This window comes from Haemaphysalis longicornis, unplaced genomic scaffold (assembly GCF_048455015.1).
Source record: "Haemaphysalis longicornis isolate Haplotype H1 unplaced genomic scaffold, Haemaphysalis longicornis Haplotype H1 scaffold_4, whole genome shotgun sequence".
Lineage (NCBI taxonomy): Eukaryota > Metazoa > Arthropoda > Arachnida > Ixodida > Ixodidae > Haemaphysalis > Haemaphysalis longicornis.
Genome location: NW_027526361.1, coordinates 219,427,687 through 219,443,794, shown reverse-complemented (window position 1 = coordinate 219,443,794; position 16,108 = coordinate 219,427,687). Strand labels below are relative to the sequence as shown.

Below are 16,108 nucleotides of genomic sequence, written 5' to 3'. Positions count from 1 at the left end.
GCATATCACAACCCTCCTTGAAAATTCTGCAACAAGCAAAACTACTCCCAGAACTGCAAATAATTTGGACTCCAGGTCACGAATCCCTCGGAGGTAACGAAGCGGCACACGCCGCTGCCCGCGCTCACTGACACCGGGCAGTTTCTAACGAGGGCCACGAACCCCCATCGGAAGCAACAGTTAAGCCCACCCCGCTGCAAACATACGCCGAAATACTCGCCCACTACAGGAACGGGCGTCGCAAATACCCATTCCCCCACCCGAACCTCTCTCGCAATGAAGCTACTACCTTCCGGCGCCTACAGACAAACTCCTACCCACATAACACCCTGCTACATGCCATGTATCCCACCCAATACCCTGCCACATGCAACTCCTGCCCCCACCCAGGCACCCTGTACCACATTGTATGGGAGTGCCAGCAATCCCGTTCCCTCACCCCTAACCCCAACCCTACTTATGAGCAGTGGGTGGAGCTGCTGACCAGCTCCGACCTTCCACACCAGCGACGATTGGTGGAGAGGGCACGGATGGCCAGCATAGCCCAAGGCATCCCGGACTAAGGAAGCCTCCCACCGGGCGGGTGCCCTAACATCAGCACCTGGTCTCCAATAAAGTTTATTTATCATCATCATTACTTTGGCAAAGCAGCCTCCGGGATAGACAAGTTCAACAGCGGTCTCTGCAACTTTTCCGTGAAAAGTGTTTAGACAAAATATATGGATCCAGGAAACATGAAGTAAAACGCATATTGCCGAAAAAGCAAACGCGTTTCCTGTGGAACACATATTTCTCTGGTTTGACCGCAACCCTTGTTGTGAAATACAGGATATGCATCATTCAGCCGGATGAAGCATATCCTGTAACACTCAATCAGCCGGATGCGCGCCACGCATGAGCAGAACATCCGGTGATTGCTCAACCGATGTTAGTTAAAGTCTACGTCTCGTGATGGTCCTTTGTAATTCACCGACTGATCTCTTTGTGAGTGCCTGTAATCGCACTTGGCATTTGAAGCGGTGAGTTATTTAGGTTTGACTTGGCTTTTTAAAAACAACGCCTTAAGTTTTCCTGTCAAATAAGCAGTTTCCTCATTACAGCCCTATTATGTGCCAAAGATCGATCTCTGGTCTATCAAGGCCCCTTGCGCCGAAAATGGCACGCTTTTACACTCATGTCATTTCTTTAAAGCCTAATTTCTTCAGTGCATTTATCAATAGTATATGTACTCCAGGCGCACTGCTTTAAAAATATATTAATAGCCATTTTTGTGTTTTGACGGAAAATGCTGCAATTTTCGCGTTTGGGTAGCGGAATCGTGTGCACATTTCGTTTGTTTATGGACTTTCGAATTCCATTTCAAATCCTACTTCAATGCACGGGCATATAGTTCTGCCGTTGCAAAAAGCATGCAAAGAGCCGGGTCAACTGTTGCTTTTATTGTTCTAAGATAGTTAGGAATAAAAAAAATATTCGTGAGTCTAATTGCGCGTATTTGATTTATTTTGAAGTGTAGAAATTCTCTACTCAAAGTTTATATCAACATCCTATTTCCGAGCTGGAGACGCAATGTACTCTAACAAAATCCTACATGGGAAAAGAGGGAAGGAAAATGGCAATTGTTAATGTGAATATATCCTTGGTTTAGTTACTTGTACGGACACCGTGGCTGCCATATGTATAGGCCATATTTTTAGGCATTAAAAGGACCCTAAAAACATCTTTTCGCTGTTCTAGAAACCTTAAATGCTTGCAGAACGTTGTCCAACAACACATCCAACTAGGGGTCGCAAAGTACTACAGCCAAAAATTACTGCTGTACGCCCATCACATAACTTAGAAATTTGCTCAAGCGATTTTTCCCTCTTTCTGGGTATTTCCATTCGTAGACCGCTTAAATTACGTCACTAGAGCGGTGTAGCGGCTATTGGCCCGCTTTCCTTCAGTGGCAGCAATATAGGGATTTGATATATGCTTTCAATGTTAAAAGTCACAAAATCAAAGCCGAAACTGAAGGTGCATTTGCTGGGACGAGCGAATCGCGCAGTGCCGCTCCTTGCAGGCGGTAACTATAGCTTTCGCAGTTCTTCCCGATGCGAAGGAAATAGTGAAAGCGTTTGTCGGAAGTGCTGCAGGGTCGCTTTAAAAATTCGCTTTGAAGGCGCCATAAAAGATGAGACAAAGCAGCAATTCAGGCCTCGAACGACAAAATATAGGCACCATAAATTTTTACGTAAATCAAACTTAAACAAACACGTGCGTGACCTACAACTATAAAAGGGAAACCGGACAAATGTTATTCCTTATGATTACATAAAGGCAGCAACCGTTAAAAATACTTGTTTCGTTGTTCCATAAATCTCCTGGCCTAATGAAGATAAACTAGCTTTGCTCATCAAGCTCGCCGCCTACATTCATGTTCAATCTCACTGTCGTTTGCTCTAGCATAGCACAGAGTTAAACATGTATGAAAAACTGCTTAAACTGTTGTAATACCGATTGAAAACCGCCGTACTTCGTCTGCCTGACAAAATAAATTACGACCCGACGATATTTTTAAAATGAAGAAGTTCTTCCATAAGGGCTGTTAGAAAAAACCCTGGAAATATATATTTCTCCCACACAATGATATCCAAATTGTACGGGCAGGGCGCAAATTAACTGAAAAAGTAAATTACAAACTAATGAAAAGGCGCTCATGCATCAAAATTTTTCTTGTATTTTGCTTTTGACTCTCGTTTCCGCCTGCGCTCTCTGCAGTATTGCTTTCGCCAACCGGTAAAGCCATGGCAGCGCGACGCGTAATGCTGGCCGGTGCGTGCTATATCACTTCTACTAGCGGTTGTATTCCAGGAGTTGGTTAAACTATACACTAGGTTGAATCCCAAAGAGTCCAGAGCAGAAATGTTTCCCGATAACATAAATAACGATTAAAATGGCACTCGAAAGAGAATGGTGAGTCCACATAATATCCACATAGGGGCCTATTCAAATTCCGATTAAGTCGTTACGTGATCGCGCAGTCGACAAGCCATACGCCATACGCGACGGATACACGGGAAATATACGCCTTCACCAAAGAATTGGCAAGTTTCCTACACCAAAGGGTGCGCGGAAAGGGGAGATTACATATCAGCAAGTATCACAGCCTGTCTGGAGAATGCGCTCAGAAACCTTAGGCGGAGAAGTACAGGGGGGCGAATTAACGGGGAAGATCTCAGCCCCCCAAGGTTGGCACTAGACATTTTCTTGTTCAGGCAAAGCAGGAGGAAATTGCAGAGCATGATTTGCCACTCTCGCTCGGAAAGTGTGATTGCACGATTACAAAAACGACAAAAAAATTAAAGGTACTGTTCAGTCAGCATGCCACTGAATGGGACCTTATGGTAGATAGCGAAATCTTGGAAACAGCAAGACATTACGCCTGCCTTGGCCAAATCATAGGCGCTGATCCCAACCATGAAAAGAAAATTGCCGCGGAATAAGCGCGGGGCGGGCTGCGTTTGATAGGAACTCTGATATCCTGACTGGTAAGTTAACTTCATTACTCTTAAAGATGGTATTCAACCCATGCGTTCTTCCAGGAGTGACGTACGGGACAGAAACTTCTGATCTCACTTAACCGCTTGAAAGGAAACTTAGGTATGCCCAACGAGTAATGGATAGAATTTTAGGGGCTACGGTGAGGGATAAGAAAACAGTTTCGTGGATTAAAGAACAAGATCAGTTGGAAGACGCTGTACCTCATATTAAGACAAAAAAATGGGCGTGCGCGGGTTCTGTAATGCGAATGAGGGAAAACAGGTGGACAGTTTCCCGGAGTGGCTGCCAATAGACCGTAAACGCAATAGGGGATAGTCAAGCACTCGATTGAGAGATGAACTACAACAAATTGTGGGTAAGAATGGACTCAGGTAGCACCAATGTTGTACGGAACGGTGTTACAAGCAACGGAGTTCCTGGAACTAGTTCCTTCCTTTTTGGAGGAACGGAGGAACGCCACGGTTCCATCAAGGGTCAGTGGAACTGTAACGGTAACTCGGTAGGTTTTCAAAGAAACGGCAGGAACGGAGTTCCTGCCGTTACATTGCTAGGATTTGACTGTTTTTGATACCAAGAGTACAAAAATACACAAGTCGCTACTGCGTTTCTCTTCCTATAAGCTGGTCAACTTGCCGGCCCTTCAGCTGTACGTGCTTCCTAGAAGCTATAAGGCAGAAGAATAACCACGCAGCAGGCCGCAGCTTGTGCTTGCTTTCATGCTGGTTGAGCTTACGCGGCGTTCCACGGGTGAATGGCGTAGCCGCGAGAATGGTTTTCCCTTTTCATCGTTAATCTGGGAAGGCGAGGATGCGCGTCTGGCCGATGGAATTGTTCCTTAGCGGGGAAAGATTGACTAAGACGGGATCCGGAGATTTCGGTGTCCGACATTTGGGTGCAGGACTTTTCGGTGCGGTCATTTTTGTGCACGGACATTTGGGCGCACGACGTCTTGGAGCAGTCATTTTGAGTCACGGGATATTCCAGGCATTCTTTGAACATTTTAGCTTTAATATTGCAATTTCGTGACTTGATATGATTTTACGTTCGAGAGTTGTGCTTGCGCCGCCGTGCGTGGAAATGAACGCTAAACCCTGGCGAGGTATTGCCACATGAAACCCAATTTCTGTAGTAGACAGTAAAAATTAAAAATTAACGTTGTTAATTTGCATCCGTTTAACCTTTTTCTTTTTTTCTGGGCGGCAAGAAGGCAAGCGTTGCAGGGGGCGGCAGAAAGTTAGATGGGCAGATGAGATCAAGAAGTTTTCGGGGATAAATTGGTCACAGTTGGCACATGACCGAGATAATTGGAGAATAATGGGAGAGGCCTTTGCCCTGCAGTGGAAGTAGATAGGCTGGTGATTATGATGATGATGAACCTTTTTCTTTATGTTAGCATTTATGTGAACAACCCTAATACTTTTATTGTTACCAAAGCACTTCCTTTTCACTTCACCCAACGATGAAATGCGCTGCTGCTGCTTTTAGTTCATTCCCTCTACCCTCCCTCAGAGCAAAACTTCCGAAAAAAAACAGGAAAACGAGGTCGATTAGGCGCGTGTGCATTCCGTTTTAATTATTTTTTTCAATCAATATCGTCTTCGTTGCATTCGGTGTCGGCTGTGTATACTTAAAACTAACCAACCAACGATCGCACTTACGGTGGCGTTACTTTGTGGAGGGGATGGCTGAGCCCCGCCGGCTACCAGCCCCCTTCGTAGAGAGAGAGGGGTGTTACCTGTGCTTCACCATTGTGTCAACTGGACTTCGAAAACCGGAAGACGACTGTTGCCGCTCTCATCACACTAGCCTATTCAATTTTTTGCTCCTTATAATAGGAGAAAGTTATGTATGCCTGGGGCGTCCATGATATGCGCGACTTCAATGGTTAATTCCAAATGGGGCGACTGAAGACGAAGAAAGAGCTATTCCTGGAGTGGGGGCGCCGTCGGTATGACCGTGAAGCGCGGAAAGGCGTAGCCAGCAAACTATAGTAGCCATTGTGTTCTCAGCGGCTTTTGGGGTGTCCTTTGTTGCACATTATGGAGGTTTCGTGAGCTCATGGTGAATGTAAACCTTTTTCCTGGATCACAGCGGTGACGCTTCGGAGACGGTGAACTCCGCCACGCCTGTAGGATTTTCAGGAAAATCCTACAGGCGTGGAAAATCCTACAGGAAAATAATATGACTGAAAAAGAAATCTGGTCGAGATTCAATTGTATACAGAACCGGGGGGGGGGGGGGGGGGGCTGGGACAAAGAATTAAAATGTGGTGATTGTAGGCATGTACGCATACAACGAAGGTTGTTTGTTCCGAACAGGATGGGTGAAATTTGTATGCACAGCCCGTACGCGCTTAATCAGCATTCAGAGCATATGGAAGCTGCGGCTGTTTTCAAAAAGACCCGTTCTTCCCCCGCGACAATATCCTAGACCAGTGTTCACAAAATCATTTCAGCAAGGCAGCCCAGGCTACGTAATACTCTTCACAAGGTTTTCTGCATTCTGGCGGCCTAGCTAATGTTTGTTATGTTTGGGATATTGAGAAGGTGCATGAAATTCATTTAATTTGAGGGTGTGAATTTTTTTAAAAATACAAAAAACTCGTTGGACCATCGTAAACACCGGTTTATTGTCTCAGATAAAAAAGAGCGAATATGAATTAACAACCTGTCATAAACGAAAAAAAAAAAATACGCGTGCTGAAGAGTTCAATCGGTTGCATAACAGGTGTCCCCTTGAAGAGGCATTAAACTAAATATATAAATGTGGAATTCCTAAAAATACCTGGCAAAGATCAAAATTGGCATCAATCAAAAAATAAATTCACTGCTCCAGATTGTTGTCCATAACCCACGTTAAGCGGAAATAAAAATATAACGCCTGTCGCAAACAGGCAAGCGCCGGATAATTTGGTCGCCGAAAAGTGTGCGCACCGAAATGCCCGTACACCGAAATGTCCGTGCACCGAAGCGCCCGTACACAGAAATTTCCGTGCACCGAAATGTCCGTACACCGAAATTTCCGCACGCAAACATCCTGCACCGAAATATCCCAGAGCCGTCTGGAGTTTGTCCGGTGCTCCCCGACAAAATTCGCCAAGGAGCGTTTCTTTTTATTATTTTTATCTCCAGACAATCTGCTGCTGGCGGTTCTAATATTCGTATGTTATACGTTGTTGGATGTGAGTTTTAAATTTCTCACTTAATTTCGCCCCAGGCTTATCCGACACTATATTCTAATTTAAAAAGCTAATTTTAACGTTAATGTAACGACACGTTCCAATTTTTCAAGTGGAACTGGAACGCGTTCCTTTCGCAATAAAGAACTTGTAACGGGAACTCGTTTCAAAATTGGGAAGGAACGAGAAACGAGCTTTCGTTCCTATTTTAGAGGAGCGTGTACAACACTGGCTAGCACTCGATAGACGTGGATGGCGATCTTTGCGAGAGGCCTTCGGCTTGCAGTGGACACAGCAAGGCTGATGTTGGTAATGACGATGGCTGAAACAAGAGATTTAAGTATATTTGGCTCTTTAAGAAACGAGTCTCTTCAAAACTTCAGGCTATATTTTTATTACAGATGTGAGTGACTTTATCCGAGGAGGGGATGGGAAAGGGGGTGGCGGTGTAGTCATACTGAATATGTCATTATAAATGACGAGGAAACTGAAGGCGCTCTTTTGGTTTTGTTCAGGGCAGGTTTTTTTATTTTACATTTTGCGAAGCAGTGTCTCGCATTTGGCAGGTATACAGCAATCCCTACAACGTTTCCCTCACAAATTGTTTAGATAAGTTATGGATCCATAAAAATGATGCAGAAGACATAAAGCCGGAAAAGCAGACGCGTTTCCTGTGTAAATTTAATAGCACAGGTTTAACCACAATCCGTCATACCAAAGACAGGATGTGCGTCAGGGAAACACATAATCCGCCAGATGTGCGCCACACATGTGCAGAACATAGGTTGTCTGCTTAAGCGGTGTAGGTTAAAAAAACGGCCGCATCTCCACTCCGTGGATTTTGGCGAGGGCGCGGAGTACGGGGACTCGGAATGACATCCAAGTTGCGCCCCGAATGACATCCGATTTGCGCCCCGACCGTCATTCGATTTTAGCCGCGGGTTGCACCTTGATTATTCTCTAAATGAAACTGCAACTCACGGCTCAAATCAAATTTCGCTTGATGGTGGTGTGCGCACGGATGGTCGCGGACAGACATTGGGAGGTCGTAGGGTACTCCGCACCGTCGCAGGCGAGGGAGTAAGCCGTTTGACTTTTGGGTACTAAGTCACGGTCGTAGCTCAATGGGTAGGATGACTGACACTAACCCCCGTATTGATAAACGCGGTATTTCATTAACGCGGTGAGGCCGATCTTCCGAGGAAATCCTCCATTTCGAGCGACCCTCGAGATCGCAGTTTCTGAGGGGGAGTGAAAGGCATCTGGAGGCGAGGTTATCGCAAATTTCTGTTCAAGGCATGAAAGTACGCCTCCAAAATATAGCTTTATAACGTCTTTATTTTCTGTTGAATAACTGTATTGGCATTTTAAGAAATATTACTTTCTGCGATTGAGCGGAGCACAAAAATGACATGAGCTAGGTGGACACAACTAGAGATAGCTGTTTGTTGGTCTGGCCACACTGCTCACATACTTTAGTAGGATACGATAAATGTTTTATTTTTGTCTGATCTGCTCCCCGTATCTCGTCGTGCCTCCCGTTCTTTCTGATCTTATCGATCAGTATGAGCTTCAGCGTCCCCACTCTGGGTGGCAGCCAAGATAGCGATGTCAGCGAAAGGGATGGAAGTGTACGCGGTTTTGTTTTTATGCATGGCGAGCCCACATTTTCGGCCGGAATTGCTGAGCACTTAATTCCTTGTTTTTCGCTGTTCACGGCACTATCCTCAGCTAAAAGTCCACATAATGTTAAGATTACAAAGGTTTGGGTTTGTAATTTCGATGGCACCACGGTAAACCCGGTAGAAATGTTTGCGTTCGACAGCACGAAAGCGCGAGGTAGCAGTCGAGCACAAAGCGACGGGCACTTGAAGGGGGCGGTGCCTCGCAGCGCGGGCGAGGCGAACAAAAAAGAAAAAATAAATAAAACTCGCTTTGAAGCAGACCAGCTGCTCGCTGGCTTCGCTGCGGCGATCGTCTGCTTCATACCCACTGTACGCAGATTACGGTAGCCGTTTCATAGGTTACTGTGACGCCTTCATTACAGAGTGATGACTTGCCGTACATGACAGCGACAACCTTGCCATTGCGAGGATAAAGACAAGTCCGCAAAGATATCTCGGAGGTCACCCGCCGTCGCAGCATCACGACTCTCCTAATTACGAGTTCCAACGAACGCCTGACGACGCGGCTTGTAGGCGGCACAACGTTGACGAAGGCACCCACCACAACTTGAAATGTCTTGGTGCCATAACATCGCAACGTACCCAGCAGCCGCAACGCAGGCAGCACTGGGTGGCCGCGGTTGCTGACGTTTGGCTTGAACCTACCCTAGTTCAATCAAGACCTTTCATTTCAAATAAACGTTTCATCTCTCTCTCTCTCTCTCGGCAGCTCGGATTTGGTAAAGCGGCAGCGTTACACGAATTCGCCCTTGCTGAAGCACTCAAGCGTATTCCGCCTGTACCTTATGCGCTGACATGGCAAATTCACGGTGCGAAAATACCCTAAACCTTCATTAAATGCTTCGTCAATGCTGGGTACATGCTCCGCGAACTCCGCGGTTCTTGGAGTTCGCGGACCGCGAAAGAGGTGAGCGAGCACGGCCGGCTCGAACCGAGAGGGGCGTAGGCGGCCATCTTGAAAATAGTATTGAAGGGCTGTTTCAAGGTAGCACAGACTACACCTTGGAGTGGCTCCTCCAAATCGCCGAGCGGCTCCTCCATTGGAGTAGACACTCGAGTGGAGGTTGGTTTATGAAGCCGAAACTCGCTTTCAAGGGTCTTCTCGAGCGGGGGCTCGAGTGGAGGAGGTACTCAGAATACGGAGGTAACTCTGTGTGGTCTTCCCGACACAGGCTCGAATATTGCCGTTGCCTGTGGGATTTTTTGCGGTTTTAAATGGTATGCGCACGGACGCGGACAGACATCGTGCGGTCCTAAGGTGCGCCGCACCTAATACTATATGTCCAAATGGTTCCTTCGTAAAACACCGACTGACCTCTTCGTGAGTGGTTGTCATTGCACTTGCCATTTGGAGTGGTACGTTATTTAGGGTTGACTTGGTTTTGGAAAATCAAAGCACCAAGTATTTCTTGTATAATAGGCAGCTTCCTTATTGAAGCCCTATTATATGCCAACGGCCTGTGCCTGTTCTATCACAACCCCTGCCGAGAAAATCGCACCTTATGCTTTCTGTCTACCCTATTTTCCTGTATTTATAGGTGAATACGAACGACCGGTTCTAAAAAAACGAAATGCTTCTAACGCTCACAAGCTTTAAAAATATTTGGATAGCCATTTTCTGTGTTTTTGCGAAAACAACAAAGCTGCAGTTTGACCCGTTTGGATGGAGGAACCATGTGAACATTCCGTGTATTTATGTACTTTGAAATTGCACGCAATTTCTATTTGATAGCACCGACATATATATTGTGCCCGTGGAAAACAGCAAAGAAAGCGCCGGGTCAACTGCTGCTTTTATTCTTCCACGATTATCTAGAAAGCATGACAAATTTTTGTGCATGCACTCTAGAGCGGAGAGATTCTCTGCGGGAAGTGAATATCAACATCCTGTTTCTGAACTGGAGACACAAAATACAGTACAGAATCTATACCAAGGAAAATAAGAAACGCAAACGTCAGTTGCAAATGTGACTGCACCCGTAGGTTACGCCTTGTTCTGACTACCGACGTAACAGCATTATCGAGCGCTATGGACGTACAAAAACGAAGTTTCACGCAGTTCGGTTAACTGAGACGTAAAATGACATCATTATTTAAAGGTTTTACGCCTGTTGCGACGACAGTCTGAACCCGGCCTTATTACCTGTACTGACGACGTGGCCGGATTTTTAGGCAGTAAATGCCCTTAGCTAAAAGATGCCGTATTTTTAATGTATTTTGAATGCATTTAATACATATATTAACTTTGTATTTATTTTGCATTATTTTGTCCGCATTCCAACTGCATTTCGAATACATTTACAATGTAATTAAAATGTACCTCAAGAATACTTGAGCAGTGCATGAAAAATACATATTTAATGCATTTTAAATGCATTAAAAATGCTCAGAAAATGTAATTTTAAATACGTGCAAAATGTATTAGTAATGCATTTTAAATGCACAGAAAATACTGCTTCAAATATACTCAGAATGTGTTAGTAGTGTATACTAAATAAAACCTAAATACATTGAGAGATACCATGGCAATGTGTCTTAGGTGGAATTGTTAACGTTCAACTAGAAGCTATCATATTGCGGTTTACAAACGTTTAATAGGCACTAGGCTAAAAATATGCTCCATTGTGAAAATGTAAACCAGCCATGCACGGAATTCGGGCCAGCAAATGACTGAAAAGAACAGCATGTATGCGCACAAATTGACAGTTTGAAAGTGGTTTATTGTACACGTCAGTCGAGTGGACAATTTCGCCATTACTAAGCAGCAGGAATGAATGCCCTTCAGCCACCTCGGTAGCCAGCGCAGATGAAGCGTTGTGCATCAGAGTCTTCGTATTTCGGATTCTTCACGCGGGAAATTTCACCAGCAGCTGCAGTGAAAAGAAAATGGGAAAATATTAGTGAAACACTTTTTTAGAGGCACATAAATGTCAAATCAATCAGGCCTTTTCTCTAGCCGTGCCAACGTCCCTCGCGAGCAAAGATTTTTTAGTTTCCCCTTCAGAAAAAAAAAACCCCGCCGTGAAAACAATGCCCCTTTGAAGGACGTAAGACAATTTATGTAATGGTAAGCATAGTTTATATTGTCATGCGGCATCAGATCTTCAATACCATTTTTAAGAAAGAATAGTGGCGGGGGAAGAGCGGGGGAGGGAGACTTATGTTTGGAAATTGTCTAGGGATAAAAATTAGCGAAAATTAGGGGAAAAAACAACGTTACCAAACATGCAACACAGTTCTTAGAGTTATGCTACTTCTCTTTCTTAGGCGCTTGAGTTAACTTGAAACGGTGGCAATTCTAGTTTTCCGACTAACTTGGACAAAACTGGTCTGTGACCTCACAGGACGCTAATAAAATAAGATAGGCAGTAATCGTATTAACTACAATTATTGTTATGTGTTCCATATTTCGGCGTCACCTTCTTCGGAGATTACGTTCTAAAAAAATAGTGCGCAGCGAAACAATATAAAAATGCATGGGCAGGATTGCAGTAGAAAGCTTACATAAATATCATTAGATTGGCGTGTGCATTCAACAATGCTTTCAAAGGAACGGCAAAGTAAGGTTATTTCGAAAAACAAGAAAAATTTTACGCTGTCCTTAAAATAACAAGTTCTTATATCGTAGGCACCTAACCGAAGCAATTACAACAAGCAACGCCAGAAAACGTGTATTTGCGCTTGCACACACATGTAATTTTTTTGCTCTCCGCCGCACATCACCGGCAAGTAATTTTATACTTTTTGCTGTACAGAGACAAAGTCATCATTTAATTAGGGAGCAACGCGGAAAATAATTGTAAATGCTCGCGTCTTTAACATACAAAAAAAAAGATAAACACCTGTTAGCTTCAGGGACCGTCAAGTAAAAATAGTTGCTTCATAAAGACTCGTGACACCTAAAAGAAACTCGTTTAGGTACACCCTTTAGACGAAAATGGGAAATTGCGGCTTCTAAACACACACAACCGCCAAGCTGCCCATGCTGTTTTCGGTGCCTTTGGGCACATTTCTGAAATTCTCCGGTGGCGTGGTTCAGCGTTAGCGTGTCGGGTTCCGCGTGTCTGTCACTCGACCACGAGCGGCCGAAGGGCCTCTCGGAACGCGCACACGTGTTCGTGAATGCGCTACGAAATGAATACAGCAAGGAGGGAAAAAGTTGCAAGGAAACACAAAAGAGGAAGGGGCCAACGTCCTGAAGTTTCGCGAAGTTTTGGGGGAGCAATCTAAGGAACAAAAAGAGACGAACCCGCCCGGGGGACCCGTTCCGGGAACCGAGGGGTCTCGCGCGAGGAACTGATTGCCTCCCTCGAAGTCCCCCTCCCCACCCGCATTCCTTCTCCTTCCTTCCTTTGCTGTTTCTTGGTTCTGGGTGGCCGTAGGAACAGAAACTGATTGCAACTTAGCGGCTACTCTCATACAGTTTGTCTTAGATGGACAAATAATTTGTAGTCCGTGGGCATGAAGCACCTTCGCTACTGCCACATGCACCAAAGATTACGTGGGTCGCTTTTAACACTTTTGGTCACTTCGAAACAGACGGCATGGCTTTAGTTGACAGAATGGCGACATGCGACCGACAAAAATCGCGAAGGCTGCTCGGATTCCCGCCGTATGGCCCGGCCACGTGCATTAGTCAAATGAATGTATGCCACAAACTGGGTTCCTTCCCCGTACGGCGGCTGCGGTGAACATGCGCAGCTGTGAGCGGCTGCTGCGAACAGAAAACAAAAGAAAGCTGCATCCCTGGATACACTTCGGAAATTTCTCAAGCGCGTAAACATGGACGGCGGACTTTCTGTGAACAGGCTGTGCTAAAAACGTTCCTGGCTGTTATGTGTTTAATGCAAGTGTTAGTCCTCAATGAGTACTCGATCTACAAGGAAACTCGTAGCAACAGTCCCCCGTCCACTCAGCAGGGCCCGAGCTAAAAATTGGACGCGAAAAGGAAAGCCCTAAAATACATTGTTTTTTACGTCTTCTTGCTGTCGTTGATTTGTGAGTACATTCCCTTGAACGGCGTAGTTACGGTAGGAAATCTTGCTCGCAGGTAGAGGTAAGCCTAACAACCACGTGCGGATTTTATAAAGGGCATTAGCACTCTTCAATTGCAAGGCAAAACATTGCAAGGCAAAACAAGGCAAAACGTCCATTAATTGTAGTGCGACACCGTACGCGCAAATAGCCGGTATATCGTGCTTACCTTGGCTAGACGGCCAACGCCGCTGCAACACGCCGTCCAAGCAGAGACTGCGTCCACCCGACGACCGCGCGTTGAGGAGTCCGAAACAGGACAGGCAAAAGAAACGTAGCGAAGGCAGACAAAACGTGAAGGAGGGGTGCGTCGCAGGTGCCGGGCACAGAGGAGGAGGTAGTGAGCACTGAGCGGCAGTGAGAGTGGTGAGAGGCGCCGAGCTGCTCGCCCTCCCAAGCATAGCCAGGGTTGTCCATCTAAGGCGAATATTTTTCAGAAAAAGAAAATTTTTTAAGCCCCCACAGCGATACCGTCGTAACAACGCTGGAAAAGTGCAAGTGTTTCTGTACATATATATACTCGTTGAATTCGATGTTTTTTCTTTGCCGATTGCGTTGAAACACCGCCGCTTACATATTTGTACGCCGAGTTTCTCTCTAATACGCAGAGTTATGTCTGCTTTAGACAGCGCAGTAAGTGAAAGTATCTCCCTCAGTTTCTTTTATTATAAGTAAATATCGACGATAAATTCTGAGTACGTTTATTCATTTGAGATGTATTTTATCCGGCACTTCAGATATGCTTTACGTGAATCTTACAATTCAGCAACTGAAGCAGCGCCTGTAGTGTACTCGAAATGCATTTCGGCAAAGCTTTCTGAATACATTTAAAATGTATTTTCTATAAGTATTTTTCATGTATTGAGAGTGTATTTCTACCATGTTCGTTCGACAAACGTAAAAGGCATTTGAAATGTATTTCGAATATATTCGGAGTATATTTTCATGCTTCAGCACACTTTTAAAGTATACTCAGAGTGCTGCTCTAAACGTAGCTAGGTAAGTGTATTTTTATAATATTTAGAGTGCATTGACACCATGATCGTTTGGCGGGAAGAAATACATTTTCAATATATTCTGAATGCCTTAAGCGCACATTGGTGAGGTTCAGTGCATTTTTAATCTATTTGGAGGGTAGTTAAAAGCACTGTATTTTCCCCGTATTTTTATTAATGTATTTTCAATATTTACTAAAAATTGAGAAAATGCAATTTTTAATGCACTTAAAATACATTTACAAATACAAAGCATATTTGAAGTGCACTTCAAGCGTACTCGTACGTATTTCAAACGTATTACTTTTCGCTAAGGGTGGCTCTGCAAACGTTTTTCAACTTTTCTAGAAATCTTAAATGCTAGCTGAACGCAGTCAACCGACACATTCAGTACTTAGAATATGGGGCAGCGAAGTACCTCAGCCAAAAAATTACTGCTAAATAAATTAGAAAACTTGCCCAAAAGATGTCTATCTATTTCCCTGTCTTAGCGTTCTCTGACTGCTTAAACTACGTCCTTAGAGCGGTTTAGCGGCTATTGGCCCGCTTTACTTCTATTCCAGCAACGAACGCATTCAGTAGCCACATAAAAAACCAAGCCACACATGCAAACCACTGCAAACTGAAGGCGCATCTGCTGCGACCAAATCACTCCGTAGACCTCCCTGCAGGCGCTCCCTATAGCTTTCGCAGTGCTTCCAGATGCGAAAGAAATAGTGAAAGCGTTTAGAGAGAGAGAGAAAATGACTTTATTGAATGTTCCTGCGGAGGGAGGGGGCTACGGCCACGCAGGGCCGGCCTCTCCTAGACGAGGGTCAGGTCGTCCCCGAAGCAATGCCTCGCGGGCGTCGGCGCGTTCGGCGCGCGTTGGGTGTGCGGGTGTTGACCCGTCGACCCTCCGACGACGCTTCCCTACGCTTCTGCCCTGCAAGAGCAGCCTCGAGCCGCTGGATAATCCGTATTTGTATGTCGTGCTCACTCGAGTTCATGGCGAGAGTGGTGTCCTCGGGCATACGCCTTGCGTCGTCTGCCTCTATTAAATGTCTTTCACAGCCCCACATCAGGTGGGCTAGCGTTGCATTTGTTCTCTTGCACATACTGCACAACACGTTTTCGTAGATGTCGGGGCACACGTGGCGCGCGAGCACCGGGGTGAGCACTGAGTTCGTCTGTAGTTGCCTGTAAAGCACTGCTTCGGCGCGGTTGAGCTTCGGATGAGGGGGTGGTTTGGTCCGCCTCCCAAGCCGGTACCATTGTAGTATCTCCCCATATGATGCAAGGGGCTCTTGTTCGATGTCGTGGGACCCGTCCGCCGGTGAGGAGCGGGGGGGCGCCTCGCGGTTCGAAAGTTTGCGCGCGGCGGCGTCCGCTTCCTCGTTGCGGTTGGGGTGGGCGCTGGCTCCGACGCTTGTGTGCGCCGGGAACCAGCGGAGATGGGTGACGTGTGCGGTTGGTGCTCCTCTGGCTGGGCACTGTACTGAGTTCACAACGCTCGCACTCAATAGGTTCACTGCACTTGCACTCACTGTGTTTTTGGCGTAGTTTGCGATAGCCGAGCGCGAATCACTGAGCACTGTAGTACAGTGCGGGTGTGACAGCGCGAGCGCGATGGCAACCTCCTCTGCCTGCGTGGCAGAAGGAGCACGAACACTGCACGCACTGTACACTTCCCC

General features: G+C 45.8%; 1 protein-coding gene across 2 annotated transcripts in view; it reads left to right on the top strand.

Annotated features, from left to right (window-relative positions):
* Positions 1-921: 921 nt before the first annotated feature.
* Positions 922-16,108, top strand: part of LOC144179636 (uncharacterized) — a 77,823-nt gene continuing 62,636 nt past the window's right edge. The window contains exon 1 of one of the 2 annotated variants that reach the window (XM_077708053.1): positions 922-1,019. The gene's annotated coding sequence lies outside the window, so the exon portion shown is untranslated. The remainder of the gene's footprint in view (positions 1,020-16,108) is intronic. The other variant, XM_077708055.1, reaches the window with a different exon arrangement.